The sequence below is a fragment of the Anser anser genome, assembly GCF_964211835.1.
Source record: "Anser anser genome assembly, chromosome: 8".
NCBI lineage: Eukaryota > Metazoa > Chordata > Aves > Anseriformes > Anatidae > Anser > Anser anser.
Genome location: NC_139728.1, coordinates 6,556,643 through 6,582,188, shown reverse-complemented (window position 1 = coordinate 6,582,188; position 25,546 = coordinate 6,556,643). Strand labels below are relative to the sequence as shown.

General features: G+C 42.8%; 1 long non-coding RNA gene across 1 annotated transcript; it reads left to right on the top strand.

Moving 5' to 3' along the window:
* The first annotated feature begins 18,025 nt into the window (after positions 1-18,025).
* LOC310903652 lies at positions 18,026-24,436 on the top strand. The gene is made up of 4 exons (XR_014587656.1): positions 18,026-18,625; positions 19,250-19,394; positions 20,343-20,407; positions 21,644-24,436. It is a non-coding gene; the product is annotated as an uncharacterized lncRNA (long non-coding RNA).
* Positions 24,437-25,546: the final 1,110 nt, after the last annotated feature.

The following is a 25,546-nucleotide window of genomic DNA, read 5'->3' as shown; positions in this document are numbered from 1 at the left end:
GATGCCAGAGGCAGAGCGGCCGCATCCTGTACGCAGGGGAAGTTGCAGAAATAAAAGGGCTGCAGCAGCAGCAGCAGCGAGTCAAGCTGGGTGCAGCACACAGAGAGAGTGCACGTGGGGAGGGAGATGAATCGCGCCTGTACGCCTCTCTCTGCCTCCCTTCCGCCCTCCGTCTCTCTCCCCATATGCACTATAAAACACACAGATTTCGAAACTCATTGCTGCAAAAAATGGCCAACAATCTCGCTAGATTGAATTTGGATTGGGTGATTGCCTAAACAGTGAGACACTTCATGGAAAAAATTCGATTTTGAAGCGTACCAGAAGGAGGACAAAAAGCTGTGTTTCAGGATTTCAGTAAACCAGTATTTTAGATTATATTAAATATTTTGTAAGGCTGCTGTGAGTTTCTTTCACTCTTCTAAACTGCTGGTGCTCGCCACTTTTCCAGACAGAAGAGCCGTCTGACAGCCTGTCAGGTACATCTGCTGTGCAGCCCTGGCCTGGCTCTAGGACCAGTGCCTTTCTGGGCAGATACGACCATCAGGTCCCTCAGAATTTATTTTACTATAATTGGAGGAAAAAAAAAAAAACCAAACAGGCAGGGTTTCTTTCCCAGAGTACCTACGTGCCTTGTCACTAAGAGTAAAATGACCGGATCTTCTGAAGGTGATAGATACACTGCCTCACGCCTTGCCTGCCTGCAGGAGGAGTAGAGAAAGTTCACGTGCAAAACAGAGGGCACACGAGATAAAACCCTGACAAGATGAGCCTCACATCTCTCAGAGCCATTATTCCAGTCTCTGTGAAAACTTAAGGAGACCTTTATGCCTAGGTTACACTTAGTTCATATTTTCAAGACTGCCTTATAACCACAGCAGCTGGAGAGTTACTTTATTACTATTTTTTAATGAAAAACAATGCTTTAGGAAAGGTGCTGGTGTTCAAAACCACCTCTTCCTGCCTTGTTTTAACCCTGGGAAAGGGTTAAGGCAGAAGGAGAAACTGAAAGAAAATTCTAATAGCTACACAAAGAATGGATTACTTCAGCATACTCTGAATCTGCGAACATCTAGTTTACTTCTCATTAATTTTTCTTTTTCCTTTCCAAATTAGAACCACAAAACAAGTGGTATTTGGACTTTTCAGAGTTGGCTGTTCTATCAGGTAATCCAGAAGACAAAGCATTTTTATTTGTGCTTTATATAACTGTAAAATGGCTGAAGTCTGCCTAAGTTCTCCTTAAAAGGTTAGCGTAGGGACTAAAATAAGAGGATTTGCTGGAGGCGGGGGGACAGTGGAGAAGAACACTTATTTCATAGATATGAGCAATTGAAAACTTTGTAATTTAAAGATGAAGATTCCTACTCAATCTTAATTGTAGTTGGCCAGCAGTAAATACTCATTACTCATCTTTGTATCGCTGTAAAAAGGTGAAGGAGGCCTAAAGCTCCTAGAGGTATGTATACCCACTGTTCGGCCCTTCTGTGCTGTCAGTAAAAGAGAGCTTGCTGCAATTCGAACGGGACCTGCAAGTCTTTCTGCAAGTTTTCTCCCCGACTGATTAACGCATCGCAATAAGTACGAGCTTGCATGAAAGACACACAAAAGCTTACTTCACCCGAATCAGATAAGGAGAGGACGGAAACAGCGACAGGGCAGCTCTAACTCAAGGATCAACGTACCAAAATGTGTAGGACACATTTGAGTTTATAACCAAATTCAGCATGGAAACAACAGGAGACGTAGTTGAAAAACACCAAACAAAATTCAAAAACAAGCATTCACATCCTTTCTAATATGGAGCAATCTGCCATTCTCTGCCAAATCAAAACCATGTGGCTTTGGGTCTATAAAAGTTATGCAGAGTGCAGTTCAAATCTCAAAAAGGGATATGAGAAACAGACAAGGAATGGCCACACATCATGTCACTTGGGAACAGTGGAGCAAGCAAGAAAAGTTACGTGAGAATCCAATCACTTTTTTAAAGCTGAAACCATTACATACACACAGTTGGTGATTTTCTTTTGGCAGGGAGTAGGTAGAGGGGACAGAGAGAAGGGAAGAGCACAGCCTGTGGAAACAACAAGCTCTCTGTTAAGCATTTAGCATGGGGTGAATTTGAATCCTCCCCATGTGAACTGCAAGCAAGTATGCTTCATGTGAGGAACCCGCAGGGACTGCAAGATTTACCCTACAAACAGAGGCAATCCTAGGAAATTATGGAGGTTTTAGGAATCACTGACTGACTCCGCCTCTGTACAGGTAAAATCTTGCACTCCAACTGACTCCATCAAAGTGTTTTTGTTTTGTTTTGTTTTGTTTTTTTCCTGCTCAGTTCTGAATTAGAAGAGAGCTCTTGTCACCCCTGTAAGCCAGAGCACAGCCATAACAAATTAAGGGATCTTAAGTATTACAGAAACCTTCCTTGGTCAGGTATATTTCATTCAATAGTAAAACATACTACAAATTTAAAAAAAAAAAAATCTTCCTCTTAAATGCTACTGAAACCAATAAGGAGATTTCCTGCAGAACGCTGTTAGCAGAGCTTGCGGAAAAAAGATGTTCCCTCCTGGGAATATAAACAGGTTTGTCAAAAATGGCAAGATAGGAAGAGATGCAATTTCCTATTGTATGGTTATAACAAAACATTTCCTGGAACACATTTGTATGATCAGAAATATATACCTTGTACCAAGAATTACTTCTTCTTTTGCCACAAACTCTGCCAATACGGGGATTGCTTTTAGTCCTTATTCCTTCAAGTGAATTCAAATTGTTTTATGCTATCTCAGCTGCTACCAATACATCTCCTAACAATGTAATCACCTAATCACACCTCTCAGACTTGGAAAACATTTCTTAGAGCAAAATACTGACCTCACAGAGAATTTGCTGTTCATTTTAATGGGATCGGAGACGATTTTCTTACCCCCTTGTTTGTTATGCATACTCATCACAAATTGTAAATGCAGAAACAATGTAATCTCCCTACACAAAATCCTCCAAATCTGCAAATTCACAAACATCAATTTACTGATTAAACTTCTCAGCCATAATACTAACATGAGACAATATTTAAGAGAAAATACTTAAGAAACACAAGATACCTGCACCAAGTCATTTCATAATTCAGCTTCTTTAGACAGTCATTGACTCAAAGTAGACCTCTTTCAAGAAGCCTGTGAAGATTAATTAAACGTATATAGTAAATAAGCCTACAATGATTCTTTGTATTTATTGACTATTTGCACAATTCATCCAACCATCTTTTTCGTCTTTTAACATTTTTTTTTGTAAACAAACAAAAAAGTAAGAAGCTTAAGTTTTCTTGCATAAGAACAGTTTCTGAATTGAGAAAAACACAAAGTAAATGTGATACCTTGAAAAGGTAGAGATGTGACTGAGTAGGACTTCTGCGTGAAACTTTTGTCATGCCACCATTAAAGTTCAGGAATGCAACAACCCAGTAGCTGTCAATGTCCCCTCAGCAATGCTACGTGCAAAGGCTAATCTGCCCAAACATGCATGCCCAGGTAAACACAGTCATAAATTAATCAGTGAGCACCCAGGGAGAGATCACTACTTAGATAGGAATGATGATTTCCAGGCTTTGTAATCAATACGTCCTACCAAGGAGCCGGCAAAAGCAGGTCTTCTTAATCAGGTCAACTGGTGTGGCTGTCAAACTCATCAGCTTACGTTAGTATGCCGATTTAAAATGAACATTTTTATCACGATCAGTTACAGGACAAGTCGTTGCATAGAAACTATCTGACTTTAAAATACATGACCCAGTTTGTATGAGATAGAAGCATGATACTTTTTTTTTCTTTTTAGCTGTTTTTATTGCTATCTGGAAAAGGTTTTGAAATATTCCATGCATTTTCTGTAAAGCAAGTGTCATAATGTCTTTCGATTCTGAAATCAGACGCTTGCGCTACAAATAACATTGCATTTAGTAAAACTTTAAATTGCAAGTTTAACAAAGAGGCCGAAGGAATTTATATGAATGCACATCCAGACTACAGAATTTTAAGAGCTAAAATACTCAAAAGGTTAAATGTTTATGATACGGCTATATTAAGCATTTGTTTGTAGGTAGCATTTGCAAATCCTCACAATCTGATCTTTAGTACCTTTTGTTAGCTAGTGCCATAGCCTGCAGAAGATGTCAAGTACACGACTAGTAAATATTTACAAGCCTTCAGAAGGTTTAACCAGACATTTGCTTTACCCATGTAGTCTTAATGTCTTACCAGTGGTCTGTATATAAATCTAGAAAAAAAGATAAATAATCTTTCCATGCATGCTAATCTCAGTTACTAGACAATTTAGGAAAATTCTTTGTGTGAGTTTCTCATTTATTCAGACAGGAGAGCTGACAATCTAACAGCAGAACAAACCACCTGTCAGCTCTACTGCCCAAATCCAGCTTCGGCCTGCGAATACCGAGCGTTTCTCAGTGGACGTTGATTATTCACAGGAGTGTCTGAAAACAAGCAGTGGTCTTTGCCCAGCTTCTGCTCAGATACAAGTCAGGCACCTTCAGCTGCCCCCCTGCAAGCACGTTCAAAGAAATGAATGACTGACAAGAGAAACTGAACTGCTCTCTTCTGCCAAAAAGAAAAAAGAAAACAACCTCCCATAAAGGTTCAAGAAACACTGATGGCCACGCCAAGGGAAAGTATCCAGCCCTTTCCCACAGTTAGCAATTACTGTGGAGATTTTTTCAGTCCAGCAGATAGTTTTCTAAGCATGAACGTTTTAGTGAGGCAGTGGGGTCAGCCGATACCTTTCAATATGCATGGCTTCTGTAGAAGGAAATCACTCATTCACGTCATTTGCAAGTAAAAAACTCTTACCAGCTTGAACACATTCTTGCTGAATAAATTCAGTTCTTCTCTTTAGGCAAGGATATACTCCTCACACTTCTTATATATATATTTTAAATGCTGTGGGTTGTTGGCTACCTGATGAATCTCGTACTCATTATAATTACCATGGAGCAAGATTTTTTGCTGTATTTGAAAGTTATTTTTTAAAAGTTCTATTCAAGACAGTAAGAAATTGTTTTCTATCAGCCATAAAAAAAAAAAAGTCATACTGTTGTAATCTTCTGAATGTGGCTTCTTGCAGTGAGGCCAAATATACATAAAATTAGGAACTGAACTTTATTAAAATGAAAGTGTGTTAGAAGTGTGCAAGCTGTTTTGGAAACTGTCTGCTGTGTCTACCAAAAAGATTCCAAACCAGTAAATCAGGCCATACTAAATATTAAAAGAACAGTTTCCAGCTGTTTATTTATCATGGATTAAGGCCCTCTGTATGCACTGGCAAAATTATGAAAAACTATACACTGACATATGTTTTGTATGGAAATCAGTTATAACAAAAAGCCTATTTCTCAGATCTACAAGCAGTATTGAACTTACAATTAGCCAATAGTGGTGGCAAATTCTTATATTTATTTGCACATAGAATAAAAAGCACCGTAAGGTTTCCCCATCAGGATGTCCTGCAGCTTCTCTAGTCCATGTGCTAGTATTGTGGCTGACAGAACGTGAAGCCCACAGTGCCAGTGTCTTAGGCCACATATTTGTCCTTGTGTTTTACTCATAATTGCATCAGATAATTCAGCAATAGCATTTCTTCTTAGAAAAAGGCACCTTTCCTCTAATAACATAAAATTAATTGCTTAATACTGTTTCTATAATGAAAAAATAGTGACATTGCACAACATATGAATCATAATGTAGGTATACAGCAAGCTTTTTGAAGATTTCCCACACCTCTGTTGCTATAACTGAGTCATGCAACTGGATCTCAGATAAATCACTGAAATATCACACACATCTGCTGCTGCTTTCTTCATATAAAGGTATAAGGACAATTGACCCCATTATCTTTGTGTTAAATAGATATAAACAGTTCAGACAGATGGCTTTAGATCACTATATATATATATATTTGCCATCTCTGAGTCATCACTGGATCACTGGTTGAAGGCACTAAACTGACTGAGAGATTCTAAGCACAGCAGATGTGAGTGCAATCTCCAGTAATCAACTAATAAAGTAAATGGCCATGATTATTTGGATACTTACTGAAGATATTGAGTTTAATAACTGGCTATAATAAGATGGGCAGAAGGGCATGAGAGCTCAAGAAAAGCAAGACTGTTCTGGGGCAGTACCTCCATGCATTGTACAGCTGATGACATTAATTACTGGAGATAGTCCGGCTGCCTACTCCAGCCACTGGAGTTGTAGATCCAGTTTAAGAGCAGACAAACAGTAGGACTCCATGCTGTCTGGCATTTGAGAAGATGCACCTGAGAATTCAGAAAGACAGCGACAGCTACCCCAGTGCAGCCAGCCACCTCGCCTTTTGATTGCAGGACTTCAGCCCTCGCTGATGTAAATGGGAATAAAGGGTACCCAGCAGTTCTCAAGTGTCTCTGGAAGTCTGCCGCAGGATCAGGCCATTTTGTTCTTAGAGTGCCAGACAGGCACAGAAATTAAATCATATTGTTATTACTTATTTTGCACAGAATTCTCCATCTGTTGCTTTTCTCAATAGTTCCATTAGAAAGTCATTCTGCTTCGTACTCTATTATTAACAGATGTTGGAGCAGAATGATGTCTCTACGTTCCTGGGACAGTTAGAAGTATTGCTGAGCGCAAACCTCCGTGTGCTCCCCTAGCACCAAACTGACACTGCACCAAAGCATCTCCCTGCCACATGAAATCCCACAGGTGGGAAGGGACCTCCAGAGGTCACCTCATCCAGCCTCCTGCTCAGAGCAGGTTGTGGAAGAGCGGCTGCTCAGGACCTCTCCCGTCAGGTTCTGAGAATATCTGCAAGGGTGGAGGTACTGCAGCCTTCCCGGGCAACCCACTCCAGTGTCTGACCAACCTCACCAAAAATAAATAAATAAATAAATTACTGTATTGAGTTGGAATTCCTCATGTTTCAACTTGTCTTCAATACCTCCGTGCATCTCTGGGGAGTGCCTGGCTCCATCTGCCCTGTGCCCTCCCGGGTAGCTGCAGATGACAGTGGGTTCCCCGATACCATCTCCCCTCAGGGCTGGACAAGCACTCTTCTCTCAGCCTCCCCTCGTGCATCACCTGCTCCAGCCACCCACCGTCCTGGTGGCCCTCACTGGACTTGCTTCAGTGCGTCAGTGTCTTTCTTGGGGTGGGGAGCCCAGAGCTGGATGCAGTGATCCAGTCCCACAAATCCTAAAGAGGGGACCAAAGACTTCCCCTCAGCAGCTGCCTACCTTCTCGCTGATAAACCCCAGAGCACGGTTGGCCTCTTTTCCTGGAAGGACGTGGTGCTGCCTCACATTCACCACACTGCCCACCACATTCCCCAGGTCTTTTCCTGCAGTACCGCTTTCTGGTCAGTGAACCCCCAGCTGTACCTTGAGCGACCACCTCATTCTAGGATGCTAGCTGCTTCAGGAGCTTAGCTGACAGCTCCAGGTCAGCCGTTTTGCTGCTGTGATCAAAGCTAGCGGCAGCCCTGGTGAGGGCCTGCCTGCCCCTTCCCTGGGAGCTGCATGTACCCTGGGGTTTCTGCACCAGGCCCCGTTGGAGCTGCACTGTAGCAACACCAGCTCCCCGTCTCCTACCTCCCTGTTTCTCACCCCTATCCTGCCCTGCTGACTCAATTTCTGATGGATTGGTTCCAGACCTGGCCCAGATCCTGTCACAGAGACTCAATGTCCTGGCTTCTTGTCAGCAAGGCCACTGCTCCGCCTGCCTCGCCGCCACCTCAGCCCCTGGCTGCTCATTCCCTGAAGCGCTGTCACAGGAGCGTGGGGTTGGTGTCTGCCACAATCGCCATGCAGATTGCATTGGCCTTTTCTAATACCAGCCGGTGCTGTCAGCCCCTTGGATGTTCCCTCCTGGTCCTGCTGACCCATGTACAACCAAGGGGTTGAAGCACTCCCCAGCTGCATTTGTCTCTGCCTGTGGGTGCTGCACGTCGCCACAGATTCCGCTAGCACACCTGGGGAACCAGCAGATGAGAGGGCTGCCTTCAACCTGCACCTTTTCAACCAGTTCTTCCTCATTTGTGAGTAACAAGTCCAGCAGAGCACCTCCCCTAGTCCCCTGTCAATCACCTGCTTCAGGAAAGTGTCTTCAGTACACTACAGAAACTGCCTGGATTGCTCGTGCACGGCCCTGTTCCCATTCGAGCAGATCCCAGGTGCTTGAAGCTCTGTGAGCACCAGCACCTGTCATAAAGAGGCACTCAGATAAAACAGAACTGAACAGTAATTCATGTCTATGCATGCAGCATGTTTAGACCTCTCATAACCCTGCAGACACATTAGAAGATAGGGAGGATGAAACTCATCACGCACACTATAGCATCACCCAGCAGCACAGAGCAGGAAATGCAGCTAGAACGGTGGTGCAACTGCAGCCAGCAGGACAATGCAGGCTGACACAGTGAGACGGAGCCTTCGAGGCAAGACACTGAGACATCAAGCAAGACAGCATCCTTTTAAGTCCTGGATTTGGTGTCGACTCTGAAGAAGTGGGGATCACCACATCCTCCTCATCACTACCACTCCTTGAAGCAGTTCTTCTCATGATACTTCTGCCCCAAGACAGCCTTAGCAGCACATGGCAACTGATGGGCTACATTAAAGTATCATCTTGAAATGCTCATTTACAAGAATAAACTTCTTTATTTCTGTTGCAATGTCCTGAAAAACAAAGCAACGGTATCTCCCAAGGACCTTGTTTGTGTTAGCATGTAATTTCACTGCATCAGGTGGTCTAAAGGCATGTTCCTACTGTTCTGCTAACTCCTTAGTTTCTTTGATGCCAGCTGTCAAACACAGTGGTTTGTGCTCAGGCTCTACCTTGCTTCTGTGGCAAAGATTACTGAAGAGCATTTCAAAAAGCATTGTGAAAACTGTTATCATTCAGAGCTTCATAGTTTTCTCATCTCATCTGGTATTGATTATTAACATTCAGTGTATGTAGGTTCATCAAGGCCAGGGCAGTTCCCCAGACCAGTTAGTCTGAAATTTGCCAAGTGAAAATATTTTGGATAGCTTAATAAATATTCCTGTTGCCATCATTTACACTTAATGTGAGTATATCTATTAAAGACATGTGACCCCACAGTTTCAATCATTTGTTCCACATTTCCTATTAAATTACAAACCATTTTGAACTGTATTTTTCCCCTCAAATAACATAGTAAGCTTGGCAAGGGGGAAGACACAGGGAATAGTTTTGCAAAACAATATCTCATTTTTCTTTCTCAAAGAACACATCAGCCACTAGCAGACTCAGGAGATCTAACCCATATGAGTGTTCCTCGAATGTGTTACAAAACACAGGCTGAATCTTGCAAAAGACATTTCTTTCTCCAATTTATAAAATTGAGAGTGGAATTAGGTCTAATCCATCATTCAATATAGTTAATGAAAAAAAAAAATCATAAGAAAAAATGCCTTTCTCTGTTTTCCATAGTAAAACTATAGGATATTTCCAGGCACTGGTTAAGTGAATAAAACATGTTTTGAACTGTAGGACCTCCTTAATGAGCTCCTCGCTTATCCTGAAAACACGGTATACTGTAATTCTGATGTAACACAACTTATTTTCAGTTTTGTGATCTATAGAGTACATTAAAATTACATATAGTGCAAAGTGTTCTGCTACCAAAGTGCTCATGTCATAGAAGCTGTTTTGTAATATACATGGCAAGGGGGGCTTTAAATAGCCTGTGGTGTTGGTAAACTGATCTAAACGCCTAAAGATGCTTTCTGCTCTTTTTGCAAGACTACTCCTGTTATGCTATCAGTGAACAATTCAAATTTCTAATTATGTGGTCACCAACTTGCAACAACAGTAACCAAAAGAAATCATTTGTTAAAGTAACAACACATTCTGTTTTATTGTGTGATGATTTCCGGCCTGCTGAAGAAGTCAAGCAGTATTTCCAACAAATCTGGGCACTAACAGAGGAACCGACGCGAACTACCTTTAACGCGCACAGCAAGTAGCATCCCCCCAGTCCATCTGCCGCGTCCTGCTGCACGAGCAATACGTGTAGCTCAGCAGAGCTGCTGAGATATCACAGAGCAGGGTTCTGCTGCCACAGCTGCTCTGCTGCTGAAGTTACAGAGCTGCCCATGCTAACACCCAGCCGATTAGCTAGGGACAAGCAAGGGTCTTCAGACAACTCCCTCCCCCATTTCCTGGTGACTGTTTCCACAATTATGCATCCAAGAATGAGTACTTGCAGAACCAGGCCATGGAAATATCTGCCAGAGAATCTTTTTCTTGATACCATAAAACCAAATCTGCAATCCCCTCACTGCTTTAGAAGAAGCTGTATTGAAAACATATGTCCTGCAGCTGTACTGCAAGGCAAATAGGAGACTGAACAACTGAGACAGCACTGACTGACCTGTGACCTGCTCGGGAGTTTTCTCTCTGCTGCCTTTGCTGTTAATTTGCTGTCTTTTTCCTCAAACAGAGGGGATTTGCAGAAACATCACAGAACTAACAGGTGCTTGGGAAAAAGACAGTGTCCTAAGGAATAAGAACTAGTGGTGGGAAACCTGCCAATGTTCTCTGACAAAAAAAGTTGCACTTTCTTTTCGAAATGGACCAGCATGCTTTTATATGACATGAAACAACAATGATATATACACATAAGTAGGAAAAAAAAATCAATACACTGTGATTAATTAACCTTTATAAAAATTTCTCTCTGTCCTTAGCATGTCTTTAGATTTCCCTGTCTAATCATTTGTACCTATGGAATACTTACAATTTGTAAATGTCCTCTCTGCCTGAGAATTACCCTGGGAATGTCAATTAGCATTTTATGTTTCAGAGAATATTTTCTTGATGCTCATAAGTTCTGCAATCATTTTGGGGTAAAAAGTTAATATTACTAAACTACTTGTGCAATGTGAACGTTCAAAGAAGAAATCTTGACTTGACTGCACTCAGTTCAACCTTGTCCATTCTGATATTTTCCCAAATATTCTCAAGATTATTTTCCTCACTGTGTTTTTTTTCTTTCATATTCCTATGTCGACAGATTCCTTCTCTCTTTAGGTAGTTCCTTGTCCTCAGTCTCCAGCGCTCTATGCAGTTCTGCTGCCACTTATTGTTCAGATCCATCTTCTGTTCTCCTGCCATCAAACTCTTCCTGTGCTGAACTGAGGCACAGATACCAGTTAAAGCCTTTAGCACTGGGATGAAGTTGTTTTTTCCCATTAAAAAAAAAAAAGAACTTTAATTCACTAGCTTATGTATAAATTGATCTTGAAATGCCTGGCTGAATATACAGCGTGCCTGAAACAAGAGCAGGAGAGGTCCCTCCATCCTCTGCCATAGTTTGTGTGAATCCATGTGGATCCAGCAGAAGGCTGATTCAGTGTGGCAGGGGTGGGGGCTGAAGGAGACCAGTACTTCCACCCAAACAGAAACACAGGGTCCTCTGCTGTCCATGGGGGCATTTTCTGGGGAGGGAGAGGAGTGTGATGATGCTAAACCAAAGAGGAGAGGAGAACACAAAGGTCTCTTTGTCAAGTTTCCAAGAGACAGTTGCCTTCGCCCGTTCGTGGTGGCAGAATGCTCCCCCCGGCCCGCTAACGAAGCTTGCCAGACACCCGCCCACAAATACTTCATGCATCGCTTCACTGCACAGACCCTTCTGTCCTCAGCATTTGTCCCGTATCAGTTTTTATCCACTGTTTCCTTGCGGACTCCTCCTGGGGAACCAATAACTTCACCCATGAGACTGCTGTCACAGAAAGCAGCGCTGCCATTCCCAGTGAGCCCAGTGAATTTTAAACTGGGGCTTTGGACCATAAGCATTAATGTATTATCTTTCTCATGGGCAAAGCTGTCCGATCAGATTCCGTCAGCAGGGAATCACAGCCCAAGTTCCTGTAGGGGATCATTACTGGTTTGTTTTCCAAGCGTTAGTACAAAAAGCCCCCAAACTAAGAGGTCAGCTGTTAAGTTTGGCACCCCCCAAAATCAGCTGTTTGCAACAGAAATATAGAGAGCACTCCGAATAAAAAGTTATACACGGTTATGCTGCTTCCGTCTACTGCACCTTTAGACACTGAAGGATGTTTGTGCAGCAACAGGAAATTCATTTTGTGCTCATTCAAACGCACTTCGTTACCAAATGAGTCACTGTGGTCTTCCTCTCCTGACACAAGTTTGTGTTTGTTTGCTTTTCCAGTTTTCACTTTGCATACGCGAACGCTCTTCTCCATCCACTTGTAAAGTTCATTGTTATCTTGATAATACTTTTCCATTTCTCAGAACAGCTTCATGTTTTTTAAAATCCTCTTAAGTCCAAAATAACAGCCTGCACTTAAACGCAGGAATAGAAATTTCAGAGGAGACAGATTTTGCCCCAGATCATTAACATCAGTCTATCTTCACAAAAGTTAGGTGATTTATGCCAGCTGATGTTTTGGCTCTGCATTTTGGGCTTCCAATAAGAAACTACAGAAACAATACTGACAGGGATCTAGAGAGTTATAAAAAAAATAGACTTGAAAATATTATTTTAAGATTTCATTTGTGCATTTTTGTATAAAACCCAAATGTTTACTAATCAGGTCAAAGCATGTGTCTATTCAGGAGCCATCACAGTATTGTTGAAGAATTTGGCAAAATTCTCAGCTCTACTCTAGTTTATAGCTCTTTTTGCCAGAATGCTCTGTCATTTTCCAAGAAATGTGTATTTCTTGGACTCATTGTCCCAGCTGGTTTATTGATTTCATGGTTTGCCTTTCCAAATCACTGTTCCAGCTCATTGATGATTCTATCCAGTGCTGGTTACACAAAATGTTGCTGAAAGTCATCTTTACTTTGAAAAGCCATGTGTTGACCAGTATTTTTAGTTGACAGATATACTTAGCCAAGCTGACAATCTCCAAATTTTCTACTTCTGTGTTTTTTCCGCAGAAGGCAATGAGCTGTTTTCTGCAATAAACTCTTCTGTTTTGCCCATACTTATGGCCACAATCCACACTCTAAATCACTGTCTACATTATTTTAACATAAATCCCCTTTCAAATACCCTTCTAATTCAATGGCATGCTGTAAATCAAATGCACACTATTATAACTGCCTTGAGACTCTACTGGAGCTCTTCAAATATACTCTTTAAAAGCACTGAGTTTATGGCAAGCTCCAGGGTAAATTTACAGCATGATACACAAAGACTTAGTCACAGGATAAAATTCTGCATGCAGAGAAGCTTAATAGTTTGGTCTTCTCAAACACACAGGTGGTTCACTTTAGAAATATATATAGTCCCACTGAAGTTAATGGAATTATGTGTATGCTTAAGGTCAAGTGTATGCCTAAGTATTTTCAGGAGTATCTCCAGTATTCCATTTATCTAAAGAGCTACACATTTAAAATCTTACCTTTAGCAACCGGCTAGAATTTTTCTCTTCCAGAGTGCTTCATACACTTTTGGGGTGGCTGCCAGATTCTGGTGCCTAACAAAACTTGCTAAAAAGACTCCATTGGCTTAGATCATCAAGAGATTGGCTTCAGTTAGTCACACTGATTAAAACAATTTCTAACAAGTGGACCAGGGCAATACAGTCAGACACAAACAACCCACAGGGGCAAGTGTAGGGCCATCTTAGTTCGTTCCTACAGTTTACAACAAGGACATATGCTACTGGTCTGCAGAGCTTTAGTAAGCAAAATGGAACACAAGCAAAATGCCACTGCCTGTCTTCCCCCCTCCAAGAAAAAAAATACAGTCAGAAAACCTCAACACGACTCCCACCCACCCCCCGGCCTGCCTCTTGCCCCTGCTCCCCAGGGACCGCGGAGAAGCCCACCTCTGCCAGGCAGCCTCTGACTGCTTCTTTCTCCGCTTCGTATGCACAGCCCAGGCTGAAAGCATTTCTACCCGGCTGATTAGAAAGGATATCAAGATGACATCTGTGATGATGAAGACCACAAGCAGCATGAACAGTAGTCCTCATTGTTTGATATAAATTAAGATATTAGATGTTTTCCAAGAGATTTCTACCAGTGCACAGCAGCTCCGCTGTAAACCTGCGGCAACAAACCAGGACTAATGCTGAAGAACAGCAATAAGGAACAAGCAGTCTATGCTTCAAAGCCCAACTTTCTGATCATCTTGTCAGCAATAACAGGCTCCGTAAGAAACAGGACATGTTGAAAATGCTTTAAAAAAAATTTGACTGGCTAATATTTGTACAGCAGTTTTGTGGTACCATAAGCCAAGAGAAAATGTCTCAATGTACTTGCCTTCCAAAGGAGTCCCAAAGGAGGAATCCAGATTGCAATTTAAGTCTAGATTGCCTGATTTATTAAGCTCCTCTTCTGCTGAATTCAGCCGCCTACAGGAACTAATCCCAACATCATACCTTTATGAGAAAGCTAAATATTATTCTCTATTCACCAGGCAGAGAACCTAAAACAGGAAGATTAAACAATTCACTGTATAGCACAGGGCAAGATATTGGCAACTGCAGACCACACAAATGCCGCTTCTGCCCCGGTGTTTCGGATCAGCACCAAACACTACGGTGAACAATTGCTTATTTTGTCTGAAAAACAGCTTCTTCCAATCCAACAGAACTCAGGTAACAAAGCGTCCTTCTGCAGTCCCTTAGTTGTTTAGCAGGTCTTCCCACTAGGTCAGTGTTATAACATAGCTAATTAGCACAGATAGATTTATTCATTTAAGGCCACCTCGGATCACACGATGAGATTGAGGGTGCTAGCTGGAGGCCTGACGCAGTGACTTCACTCACGTAGATGATTTCTTGCGGCACATAGCCACCTCGCAGTCAGTGACGCTACGCGTCGGACTGACCCACGAGTGTGTAAAGGCCTAGAACCACAGCCATCAAGCTTAGCTGCTCAACAGATATTTAAACCTAAACATCCACGTTATATATCATATTTCTGAGTGGCTTAAAATGGTTGCTTGCCTTTACTGTCATTTATACAATATAGTAAACTTGAACAGAGAAATGAAGACACAAACTCACTGACGTCTGACTGACCACAGATGATGTACAGATATTCAAAACCTAGGGAACGTGTCACCCCAACCCCGGCCAGGTACCTACAGCTGGTGCTTAAGAAAGAAAATACTACAAAGAGGTAGAATTATCTCTCATTGTGGTAATAAACTATACTAAAATAAGAAAGGATAGCATAGACAATTTTTTAAATTTGGTTTTAAATAACATGGAAGAAGTATGAGAAGTTCTAGAGAGGTCACCAAGATAAACCTATTATTGAAACCCACTCTCTTATTAGAAAGCTGAATACAAACAGTTCTATAATGAGCATTTTTAACTTTGCTTATATGAACCAGTGTCTTCTACTAATGATTTGTCAGAGTTATTCCTGAACATGGCAGCTGACAGATTTCTTTATGAAATAATTATTGAACTGACAAACAAGGCTATTTTAGACTTCACAACAGAAATGATGTTATAGAAGACTTGCACATTCAAAATACATTTGAATTAAGTAATCAGAAGTGGATTCTAGTTAAATGGAAAAAGAAACAAATGTAGGTCTAGAACTATGATTTCTGTTTCAAAAGGGCATACTTCAGGAGGGGGAAACTAACTAAACCATCCTGAAGAAAGCAAAAATACGAATACTAAGGAGCCTTGAAGTTTCCTTAAATGAAGTGTGCTAAATCGATCTGGAACTTGTAAGCTGGGAAAGCTTGGGAAGGGGCTCCAGGAGTAGCCAAGTCATAGCCATTTCCAAAACAATTTTAGAAGTAAGCATGGAAGCTAATACAAGCTGATAAGGCTGACACAGCAGAGAAAAACAAATCCAACAGCCACCACCTATGCCAGGTGAGGTATTTCCAGTAGTAACAAGCCAGTGGTTCATCTAGTTTAGCAAAACAAAGGCTGTGAGGGCAGCTGATCACAATTTCCCAACCATCCTGGAAGCTGCTAGCACCAAAAGCTATTAGCCTCAGTTATAACAATTGTGTTAAAAAAAAAAAAAAAAAAAAAAGGCTTTGTGGAGGTTTAGAGCGGAAATAAGGTTTCTTAGAAAAGTTTTGAAACAGCCTCCCAGTAGGGGCAGAGAGAGCAAACACCCAACTAGTTTTATAATACATTACGAAAGAATAATGACTGTCGTTGCTTGAGTTAGACAAGGAACCAGTGACCAGAGGTCCTTCCAGACCTCCACCCCAGGCTCCTGTCTTTAGCTTACTGCTCTCCCCTTTTCTAAATACCCTAATAAGTAAATGCACTTTCTTGCACTTTACCAAGTTGTACAATACAGCTTCAGGGAAAACAATAACCAAGCTCTTGTGCATGTTTTTCCCAGAGCCAGGGACTGGAGCCATGGCATTTGGATGAAAAAATCTTTATTCTTGCCCAGTTTTCCTCTGTGGAGCCAAAGTGTCTGATCCTGCTGGCATCCAGTTTCAGTTCTGATTTCAGTCCAGTAACCTGGTAACTCTGGACCGTGATCTTTTACGCTGCAGGGTTTTTGATGGTCTTTGTGGCCAAGTTTATCGTCACCACCTCTCACAGTACACTCTCGCTGCTGCCTGGGTTAGGTTGTTTGTCGCTGTGCTTTCTGGCCACTCTACCCTGAAGTTCACAGAACTGACATGTAAACTGTTTTTCTCCTTTACTCCTTTCTTTCCCTGATTGTACAAAATTGCTCTGAAGAATCACGTCATCTGTTTCAGTCATCTTTGCTTTTGGCAAGTATGTTTCAATATCCATTTCCTGATCCTATTCCTAAATAATCATAAATAGAAAAATGTGAATATAAATATGCCAGTATGAAGCTAATGCCAGATGACTCTTATGTCCCCAATGTCCTATATAATACCAATGCAATCAACATTTCAAATCCTGCAAAAGGTTTTTGCATTTGCATTGTCACAGAGGGCTCCACGAAGCTGAGGCTACATACAGCGCTGCGGTTGTGTGGCACGCCAGCCCGCCCAGATGAAAGATCACAGCTTGGGATTTTAGGCTTAAAAACTAGAAACAAGGATGACATTTTCTAGATGGCACCATACGGCAACGTAGGCAAGTAAGTGCAAAACTCACTTGGATAAGCACTTCTCATCCCATGGTCTGACAGGAGAACAAGGAACAGCCTCTCCTCTGACTTGGAAAAGAAGTGATGGTTTGCAGGAGCACAGGGGCTTGTTACTGCTATGACAGAGATGCAGATTTCCCCGTTATTTGAGATCTACATACTCTTAATCTTTCTCTAAGTCTTCATTTACTTTCTCTTTTAACATTCCCCTGGCTGAGTGACTACTTCCTTTTGTTACCAGCCAGACAAAGCAGACTTCAGCATCTGCTTTCTCATCAGTTAAGAGGGAAAAAGGCACTGACCTAGCGTACGCAGCTTGGTGTTTCTCCAGGACGCCAGAAAACAAGAAAATTAAAAATCTACACCAGCAAGTTGCTGTTAATTCCTATGAACTCTAGGTCTCAGCAGCCTGGTGGTTTGATGGATGCCTCTCTGACTTTTACAGTGGAAGATCTGCATCGCACTCAGCAATTTCCACTGATTTTAGAGAGGCCCAGGTTTCATCTTCCATACTCTCAAGCATTTTTATTACACCTACACATATATGCAGACCAGCGTTCTTACACAGAGTTGGTAAGGAGTCCTGTCTTGCTTTGGAGACCAAATGACTCTGATGAGTCCTGGTATATTCTCCAGATAATCTTTTCCATTTAGCACAGAGGAAATTGAAACAACATTTTCAAAAGCCTTTCTATCTGCCAATCCATATCCTGAGTCAGGAGAAAGCTCAACACATCACGATTTGGTTTGCTCGCCACCCATACCATACATGAGGCTTTGCTAAAGAGCAGAAGGGCAAGAGGGAGGGAAGCTGCCCACCCGTCTGCTTCTGGCACCTGTGGTCTGGTTGGGCATCACCCTCCAGAGGGAAGGGGAAATGGCACCTTTCTGCTAGGGACTGGACACAATCATCTGGAAGAAGCTTAGAAAAACTGGAGTGTTTTTTTTTTCTTCTTTAAACTGAACCAGCCCCCAGCTGGCCAGGCAATAGGCAGAGCTGGCAGAGGAGGAGCAGGATGGCCTCTGGCCAGGGGCCAGCAGTGAGGAGAGTTTTCCACCGGAGGTGAACATCGCTGCTGAGAGCAGCAGGCTCAACAGCAAGGGGCAGTAGCTGGTAGGTTTTTTTTAAAGATTTAAATTATGGCTTGTCCAATCCAGTAGCTGACCTTCTGTTTCAAGAGAACCTTATTTTGTGCTCTACTGAAATAGCCTTCAGGGACAGGAGCCTGCCCGGTGCGCTCACTCCAAGGACAAGGTTCAGCCGCGTCGCCCCAGTGCCCTACCAGACCTCTGCTCTCATTGCATGGACGCTGAGCTGTGGCTTCCTGAGCAGTGCACGGGAGCACTGCTGCCCACAAGCAGGCAGGCACGCAGCAAGGACACTGGCACAACCACCCCTGTCAGAGCTACAGCTTCGTTGGGAAGACAAACGTCTCCCTCCCTCACCAACATCAGCATTAGATGAGACCATCTCGCAGCCCAGCACCAGGACCTCATTTCTGGCCTCAGAGGTATGTTCCCTTGCTTTGGCACCACCTTCCAAATTAATCTCCTGAGTCTCGATGAACTCGGAAGAAAGGCAGAGTGCTCCTGACCGCTGCCAGGGGGGACGTGGAGCTATGCCAGGCTCAGCCCCGGCTGTGGGAGGAACCCACGCTGGCCAAAGGGAGGAGGACAGACTTTGTGCGTAACGCAGCAAAGCAGAAAATAACTATTTCACGGGCAGGTTTGGAGTTTCTCCGTTTATTTTCATTCCAGTGCAGAAACGTCGCAGTCAGTTTCTGACACGCCGGCTGAGTGACTGAGCAGCTCCGAAGCGCGGAGCTGCCCTGGGGCAGTGCCTGGCTGTCACCGGGTGCCAGAAGACTGTCACATCAGGCTGTGCCAGGCTCCAGCATAGCTGCGGGACTGACCCCCCACTGCCATTCCACCCAGGTGGCTGAAAAAGGGTGCTCGACACCACCTAGCTTGCAATTATAAGCATAAAGGGTCCTATAAAATGTTGGGGGGTTTAATAGTAACGTAAGTAGCAACGTTTTCCAAAGTGGAAAATAACCAACAGAGCTGCTAATTTCACTTGGGATTTCTGTACAAGCTCTCAGTTCTGTTACGTTCTAATTAATTTTCCTTCCCAGTGCCCTGAGCACACCAGCAGGCTGGGCAGCTCCCCCCATGCCAAGGCTTTGGCTGCCCCTGCTGAAGCAAACCTGTTCCTGCTGCTCTGGGAAGCGCCGCGGGACACCCCGCTGACCCGTCCCTCAGCTGGGAGCTGGCTTCGGGGTAAAAAGAAAAGTTTCCCTCTAAAAATCAGTTAGGGGAGTATCTAATTGCAAAAATAAGTTTAGTTCCCAAAATTCTTGGAGTCTGTCAAACATTAAATTTGTTTGAAGAGTCCCTGCAACTATTACTTTTTTAGTTTTTAATAAAAATGCTTCAAGGTTGTTGCTATGGAGTACCTAGATCACCTGCAGCTATAAGAATGAGCATCCTGTAATGTATAACGGATGCTGAGGCTGTACTTAGTTTTGCCCAGGGCTTGTTTTGCCTTAAAATGTTGGGTTTTGTTTTGGGCTTGCTTGTTTCAATAATATTTGTTGTAGTTTTCAAGGGCTTAGCAGTAGTCCAGGGAGGATTCTAGTGCTGGTGTTTTACATTTACATATAGCAAGTACTAAACTTCGTTGAATAGTTGATCTTCAACTCATCCAAGAAGAGTTTTAGCAGAATATTGTTTCTGGCTTCACAGCTAGGACCACTGGCAGGCAGGATAACAGGGCAGCAGGCTGGTCTGCCCTTTCCATGGGACAGGGGAGAAAGGGCGAGGTTCCCTGTCCACTCCCCCTTCAGACGAGGTGCTAACCAAAAGCAGGGAGCCCTCCACACTCACAAGTCTGTATTTCAAAGGAAGCAGAGGACTTCTATTTTTATGAATAGTGCTGAGAGCCAGCGATACTGGATAGACATACAGAATGATTCATGAAACTGCAGAACTGTAGCCTTTATTAATCCCAGATGGCATGGGAACATCACCTTTTAAATGAATTCTGATGTCTGAACCTTATTTACTTGTGACCAAAACAACCACAGCCCTCTAATATTTACCATTATCTTCTAATTTAAAGTCAGCTTAATCACTTCAAAAAGCTTGAGAGTTTGTCAGTTCCAAAACTGAACGGATTTTCTCAGGCTTCTGGCTATCTGATGACACTGGGTTATTTTCATTTTACAGATGACAATGGAAGCACAGATACATGCAGCAGTTGGTTTTTCAAGGCACTTATCCACCTCCTCCAGGTAACTGCTCAGCACTTCCAGAAACAAGTGTGGGTGCTTTTGAAAGTACTCGTTTCCTTAATCACCTTTGTCAAAGACCACCTAGGTCATTTTTTATTTATTTATTTTTAAACAGCAGCAAAAGTTCCCCTGCCTTTGATCACTCCTGGGATAAGCTTCCAATGCAAATGCAGCTGCAAGTCCTGAATTTACTAGTCAAAATATTCCAAACCTTGAAGCATTCAGTAATTTTGAACAGTTACTACAGCTCTAAAGTTCAGTGCAGGCTCTCACCTGTGTTTACTGAAGAAAATAAACATCCATAGAGGCCCACCAAAAAAAAAAAAAAAGAAATCAGAGAAGAGGGTTAACTTTTTGATTCACTTTTTCCACCAGTGGCAATGATTCCCTGCAAGCACATAGTGGGGACCGGGGAAACCTGAGTACCATTACCTCAGCCTGTGAAGCCAGCCAGAGCAAGTTAATTCTGGATGACTAACTGCTCCACAAAACCCCGGAGATCAATGACAGAATGGCTTGTGAGAGTCTATGGGATGAGGACTGAGACAGGCTGTAAATAAGCACAAACTCCCCAAATACATGATCCTGTTCGCTAGCGCTGTGTATAGACATACAGGATCTACCGGACAGCACCTTTAAAAGAAGTCTGGAACTCAGTAGACAGGAGGTTCATCCCACAAATGGTCCCACTGGCCTTTTCTCCACACAATGTAATGACAAAGGTAACAGGTATTTTTAGAGTCCTTTCGCAGTTACAGCACCCCAGATTGTGAGCTGTTTGCTGAATGCTGGGCACCTTTACAGTGCGTCATGCTGGAGAACCTGAAAAATTTTTACAAAAAACAATCAGCCTCCACAAACCTTCAGCTCCTGGCACATGGATGACTTTACAAGGATTTTTTTAAAAAATCACCTCAGTTAGAAGAGCAGCGTGGCTCACAGACCTGCTCAAGCCACAGGACCACAGTGCTGAAATGAAGGGCAAAAAGGGCACAAGAAAGCGATCTGAAATCCCCACTTTCCTCTCTATTTGTGGAAAAAGTAAAGAAACTGTTGGATCAGAACAGCATACCTTCTTACACAGAACACAAAAATCTTACCTTTTGTCCATTAGCTAGCAATGTATTCTGGTAAATACATTTTACATCACATATATATCTTAGACAAATTATTCCATTATGAAATGAAAGATTTTTAATGCATCTTTTGTCATTTAAAATGTTTCTATTCTTACAGGATTCAAGCAACTGTCCCTTAAAGCATGCCAGGGGCATGTGAATGATAATGCAAACATTGGCAAGGGAATCTGAAGAGGACCACAAAATTTCTCTTGAATTTTCCTCAACTTTTAAGATCACGAGTTTGTAACTGCCAGCATGTATATAACCTTTTGGTATTAAACCATCCAATAATCAAGAATGAAGAAAAAGCATGATGCCAGCATGTATATAGCCCTTTGGTATTAAACCATCCAACAGTGAAGAAAAAGCATCAAAACTAAGTTACTTTTCACTTTTAAGAAGCACTATTTAGAGTCTAAGTGCCAATGATAAGTCACATTCGTCATACTGAATGAGATCCACATACACGCATCCTGGTCACAGCCAGGATTCAGCCCCCGGACTTCCAGGCCCCGTTGCAGGCCCCAGCCCGCTCTCTGTGGAGAGCCCTCCCAGGCCTGCCAGCCCAGCCGCAGCCTCTCGCTGCCATTCTCCCCGAGAACTTCACCCACAAGTGACCAAGGAAAATCAAAATAGAGCAAGAAGGGTCCCTAGCATACTGTAAGAAGTCATAACACAGCAGCAAGCAAGGTAAGAAAAGATATTTATGGCTAGGGTAATCAGCCAATTGAAAACATTAGACACGAAGTTTTCCATCTGCCTAAAGCCCAGCAATTCCTAATAACTGCTTGCATGTACAAAGCTCACAAGAAGCATTCATAAGCTATTTCTTTAGCTCTGAATTATTTTTAACATTCTTATAGTTCATACCCTATTTACAACCCAGTTTCTGCTCACTACCTACAAGAGATTTTCCTTTCCTCTGAGTTGCAGGCAGAGGCTGGCGCCGCTGCGCAGGGGCTCTGGGTATGTTTCAGTTTGGGCATTTCTCTGACAGTAACAGACAAGATGAGAGCACAGACAATCCCCGGTACTCCAATGAATTCACGTCAGATGACTTTGCACTGTGGCTGTGACAAGCAATAATTTGAATCCAAACCATGTAGAAGGCCTAATTCTGTTCAGGCATAAATTGGAGCAGCTCCACTGAAGCAAACCCAATTTGCTGCAGACCAGCACAGGACCTGCACGCGGTGGTTCTGGGCATCGCTGCACCCTCATGAAGGGCCTGTGAAGCTACAGCAATGCGTACAGACACACAGGCTCTTTTCTGTAGAAAGCCTGAAGCAATGGGAGAAAATTCACCAACATCACAAGAACGGAGCCCCCACAGGGGGCAAGCACCAATCCAGCTCACTCCGCAGCAGCGACTTCTCCCTGCGATGGTGAGGTTACTGCTGCAGCCAAAGGCTGTCCCCGTGCCTCTCAGAGCTCCTGCATTAAAACCACAGCTCCAGATCCACAAAAAAGCTGTGACGCTTCCCTTCAAGATGCTCTGTGCTGTTACAGATGTGCAGCCCCAGGTCAGGAGGACATCCCCCTGCATGTGTGGGAGCATGGCCAGCCCCAGGCCACCACAGCCCCTGCCCACCTCCTCAGCCAGGGCCGACAGCAGCTTTGCTCCAGCTCTTTGAGGCCCGTGTCTGCAGCCTCCTGTAGCTCAGGTAGAGCTCGGTGTAGCAGCAGCTCCATGAATAGATGAAGAAAATGAGCACAGGAACCAAGAGCTTGACCAGCCAAGGGGGCAGCCTGCATACGGACTGCAGTCCGGAGCTCCTCTGCCACCCTTCCTCATTCACTCCAGACATGAGGAGCTGAAAACACATGCATTAACTCACCAAATCCAACAGGACACATCTACATTCTGGCAAAAACTTGAAGGTAGTTGCATTGTCACCTATGTCTGCCATGACTACAAAAATAATTGCACACGTAATTTGCATATGCAAATCATCCCCAGCTTTCATTAATCTGCTCCTAAAAGTGCTGCCAAGGAAGTGGGAGGTCTATTTAAGGATAGATTCAGAGGGATAAATTAATTGTTATTTAATAGAGCAATTCTCCCATTTTATTTAAGTCCTTTCTTAGCCACTGTGCACCATTAGCAGATGAAATAACATCTAATCAGGCTATCATGTTATTGTATTTTTGCACAAGCCAACAAATGCTTAATGGTTTTTATTTTAGAAGCAAAAAGATTCATATTACAGGAGATTAATGCTGTGAAAAAGTCTATATTAATATCTCTGCAATAAAGGGTATGAATTAATGGATAGATGACCCAGTTACGAAAATGTGGTGGTTTTAAAAAATTCAATACGATGTATTTTTAAACCTCACACTGTTAAGTCTTTGAATATACTTCTACAAAGAAGCCTTCTGTTATGCAAAAATGTTGTACACCCTGGCACAGAAACACGAATTCAATTTTAATTGAAAGAAATCCTGACACCCCCTCACCTAGGAAGCAGGCTTGTATTTCATAATGAAGGCGGCGTTCAGGCTTGATAGGCAATATCCTCTGCTGCCTGCCTGAGTTTTAATCCAGCAGCAAGCAGAGGCTCTGGGGTTATGGCCAAAAAGGTAAGTACTGCTTCCGACCACCGCAGCCCACATTCCGTTCGTCTCCGGGCCAGGCGGCTGAGCAGCTGGCGCTGACACCAAGAGGAGCAGCTTAACGGGCATCAAGGGGCACAGCGCTCCCGTCACTTCACTAATGGCATCCTACAGAGAAAGCCTTGTGGAAGAGAACATCACCTGCCTCCATCAGCCCTCACCCACTCTTAAACTTAACGCACAGCAGCTATAGTTCCTGCGTTGCATAGCTAAGCAGTTCTACACTCTAAGAACTGAACTGAGCACAAGTTTGTTCTCAGAACAAAATAAACTAAGAATGCCTACATTTCAAGTTCTTTAATGAACAGTATTTTTGCCTACTCCACAAGTTCTGCTTGCTCACCCATTTTTTCCTCCCTTCTCCAGCCAGCTCCTACCACTCAGCTTCAAAGCAGCCCAGCATCAGTTACATTTTCTTCATTCCCTTGCCAGCTACTCCAACATCACCCAATGAAACTCTTGAATTTCACGTCTTCTGAGCAAGATGCTACAGATGAGGCACTCAGCTCAAGGCTGGGCCTTGCAAGGTTTTGCCAACAGTGCCTAGTGAAGCTGAAGGTCTGTAAGTTTTGTAATTTTTTCTCAGTCACAGAAAAAAGAATTTCTGAGGAAACTTGAAAATATAGAGAAAAAAATAAAATGAAGTTTTTTAAATCATTCTCTGTCGTTTTTATGTCTTAACATGCCATCACAGGGAGTTGGTAGCTCAGAGGCTTGTAAATAATCACATCCCGCTACATCTCTGGTTGTTACTCAGCTGAGGTTTTCTGAAATATTTAAGTAATCATTCACTATCTCTATTAAAACAACAGATGGAATTACCAAGCTTCAATATTATGCTGGAATTCTGCAGCAATTTATTAACAGCTTGAACTCTGTTCTCTTGAGGGTTTAACCTGATGGTTGAACCCAATTACATTACAGTCCTTTATTCATCAAGGGACATATGTAATATGATATTAAATGTGAAAACTCATGCCTGAATAATGTAGTCTTTGTGATACAAATTGACAGAGTATGGAAGCCCAAATTTCAAGCACAAACTCTTCTTAAGTCTGATCTTACATCACAAAAATCCAGGATCAATTCCAATACTGTCAGCAGACTTACCAACGTAAAACTAGCCTATTAGTGCTGATTCATTGTCTTCATCTCGTATGATTGTCAAACCGCTCTGAAGTCCCAGGCATCCCAGAAATTAGTATATATTTAAATCTGCGCACTCCTCCATCTGGTATCAGTCCCACCACTACAACCTAGGGGAACCCCTGCACACACACAGTACCCAGGCTACCATTTCCAGCCTTTCAAAGCGTTCCAACATAGCATGGAAGACTCCCATACATAGCAAGAAATCTTACACCTCGCTGTGGCAGCTGTATTTGCCATTGTATTTTAACAT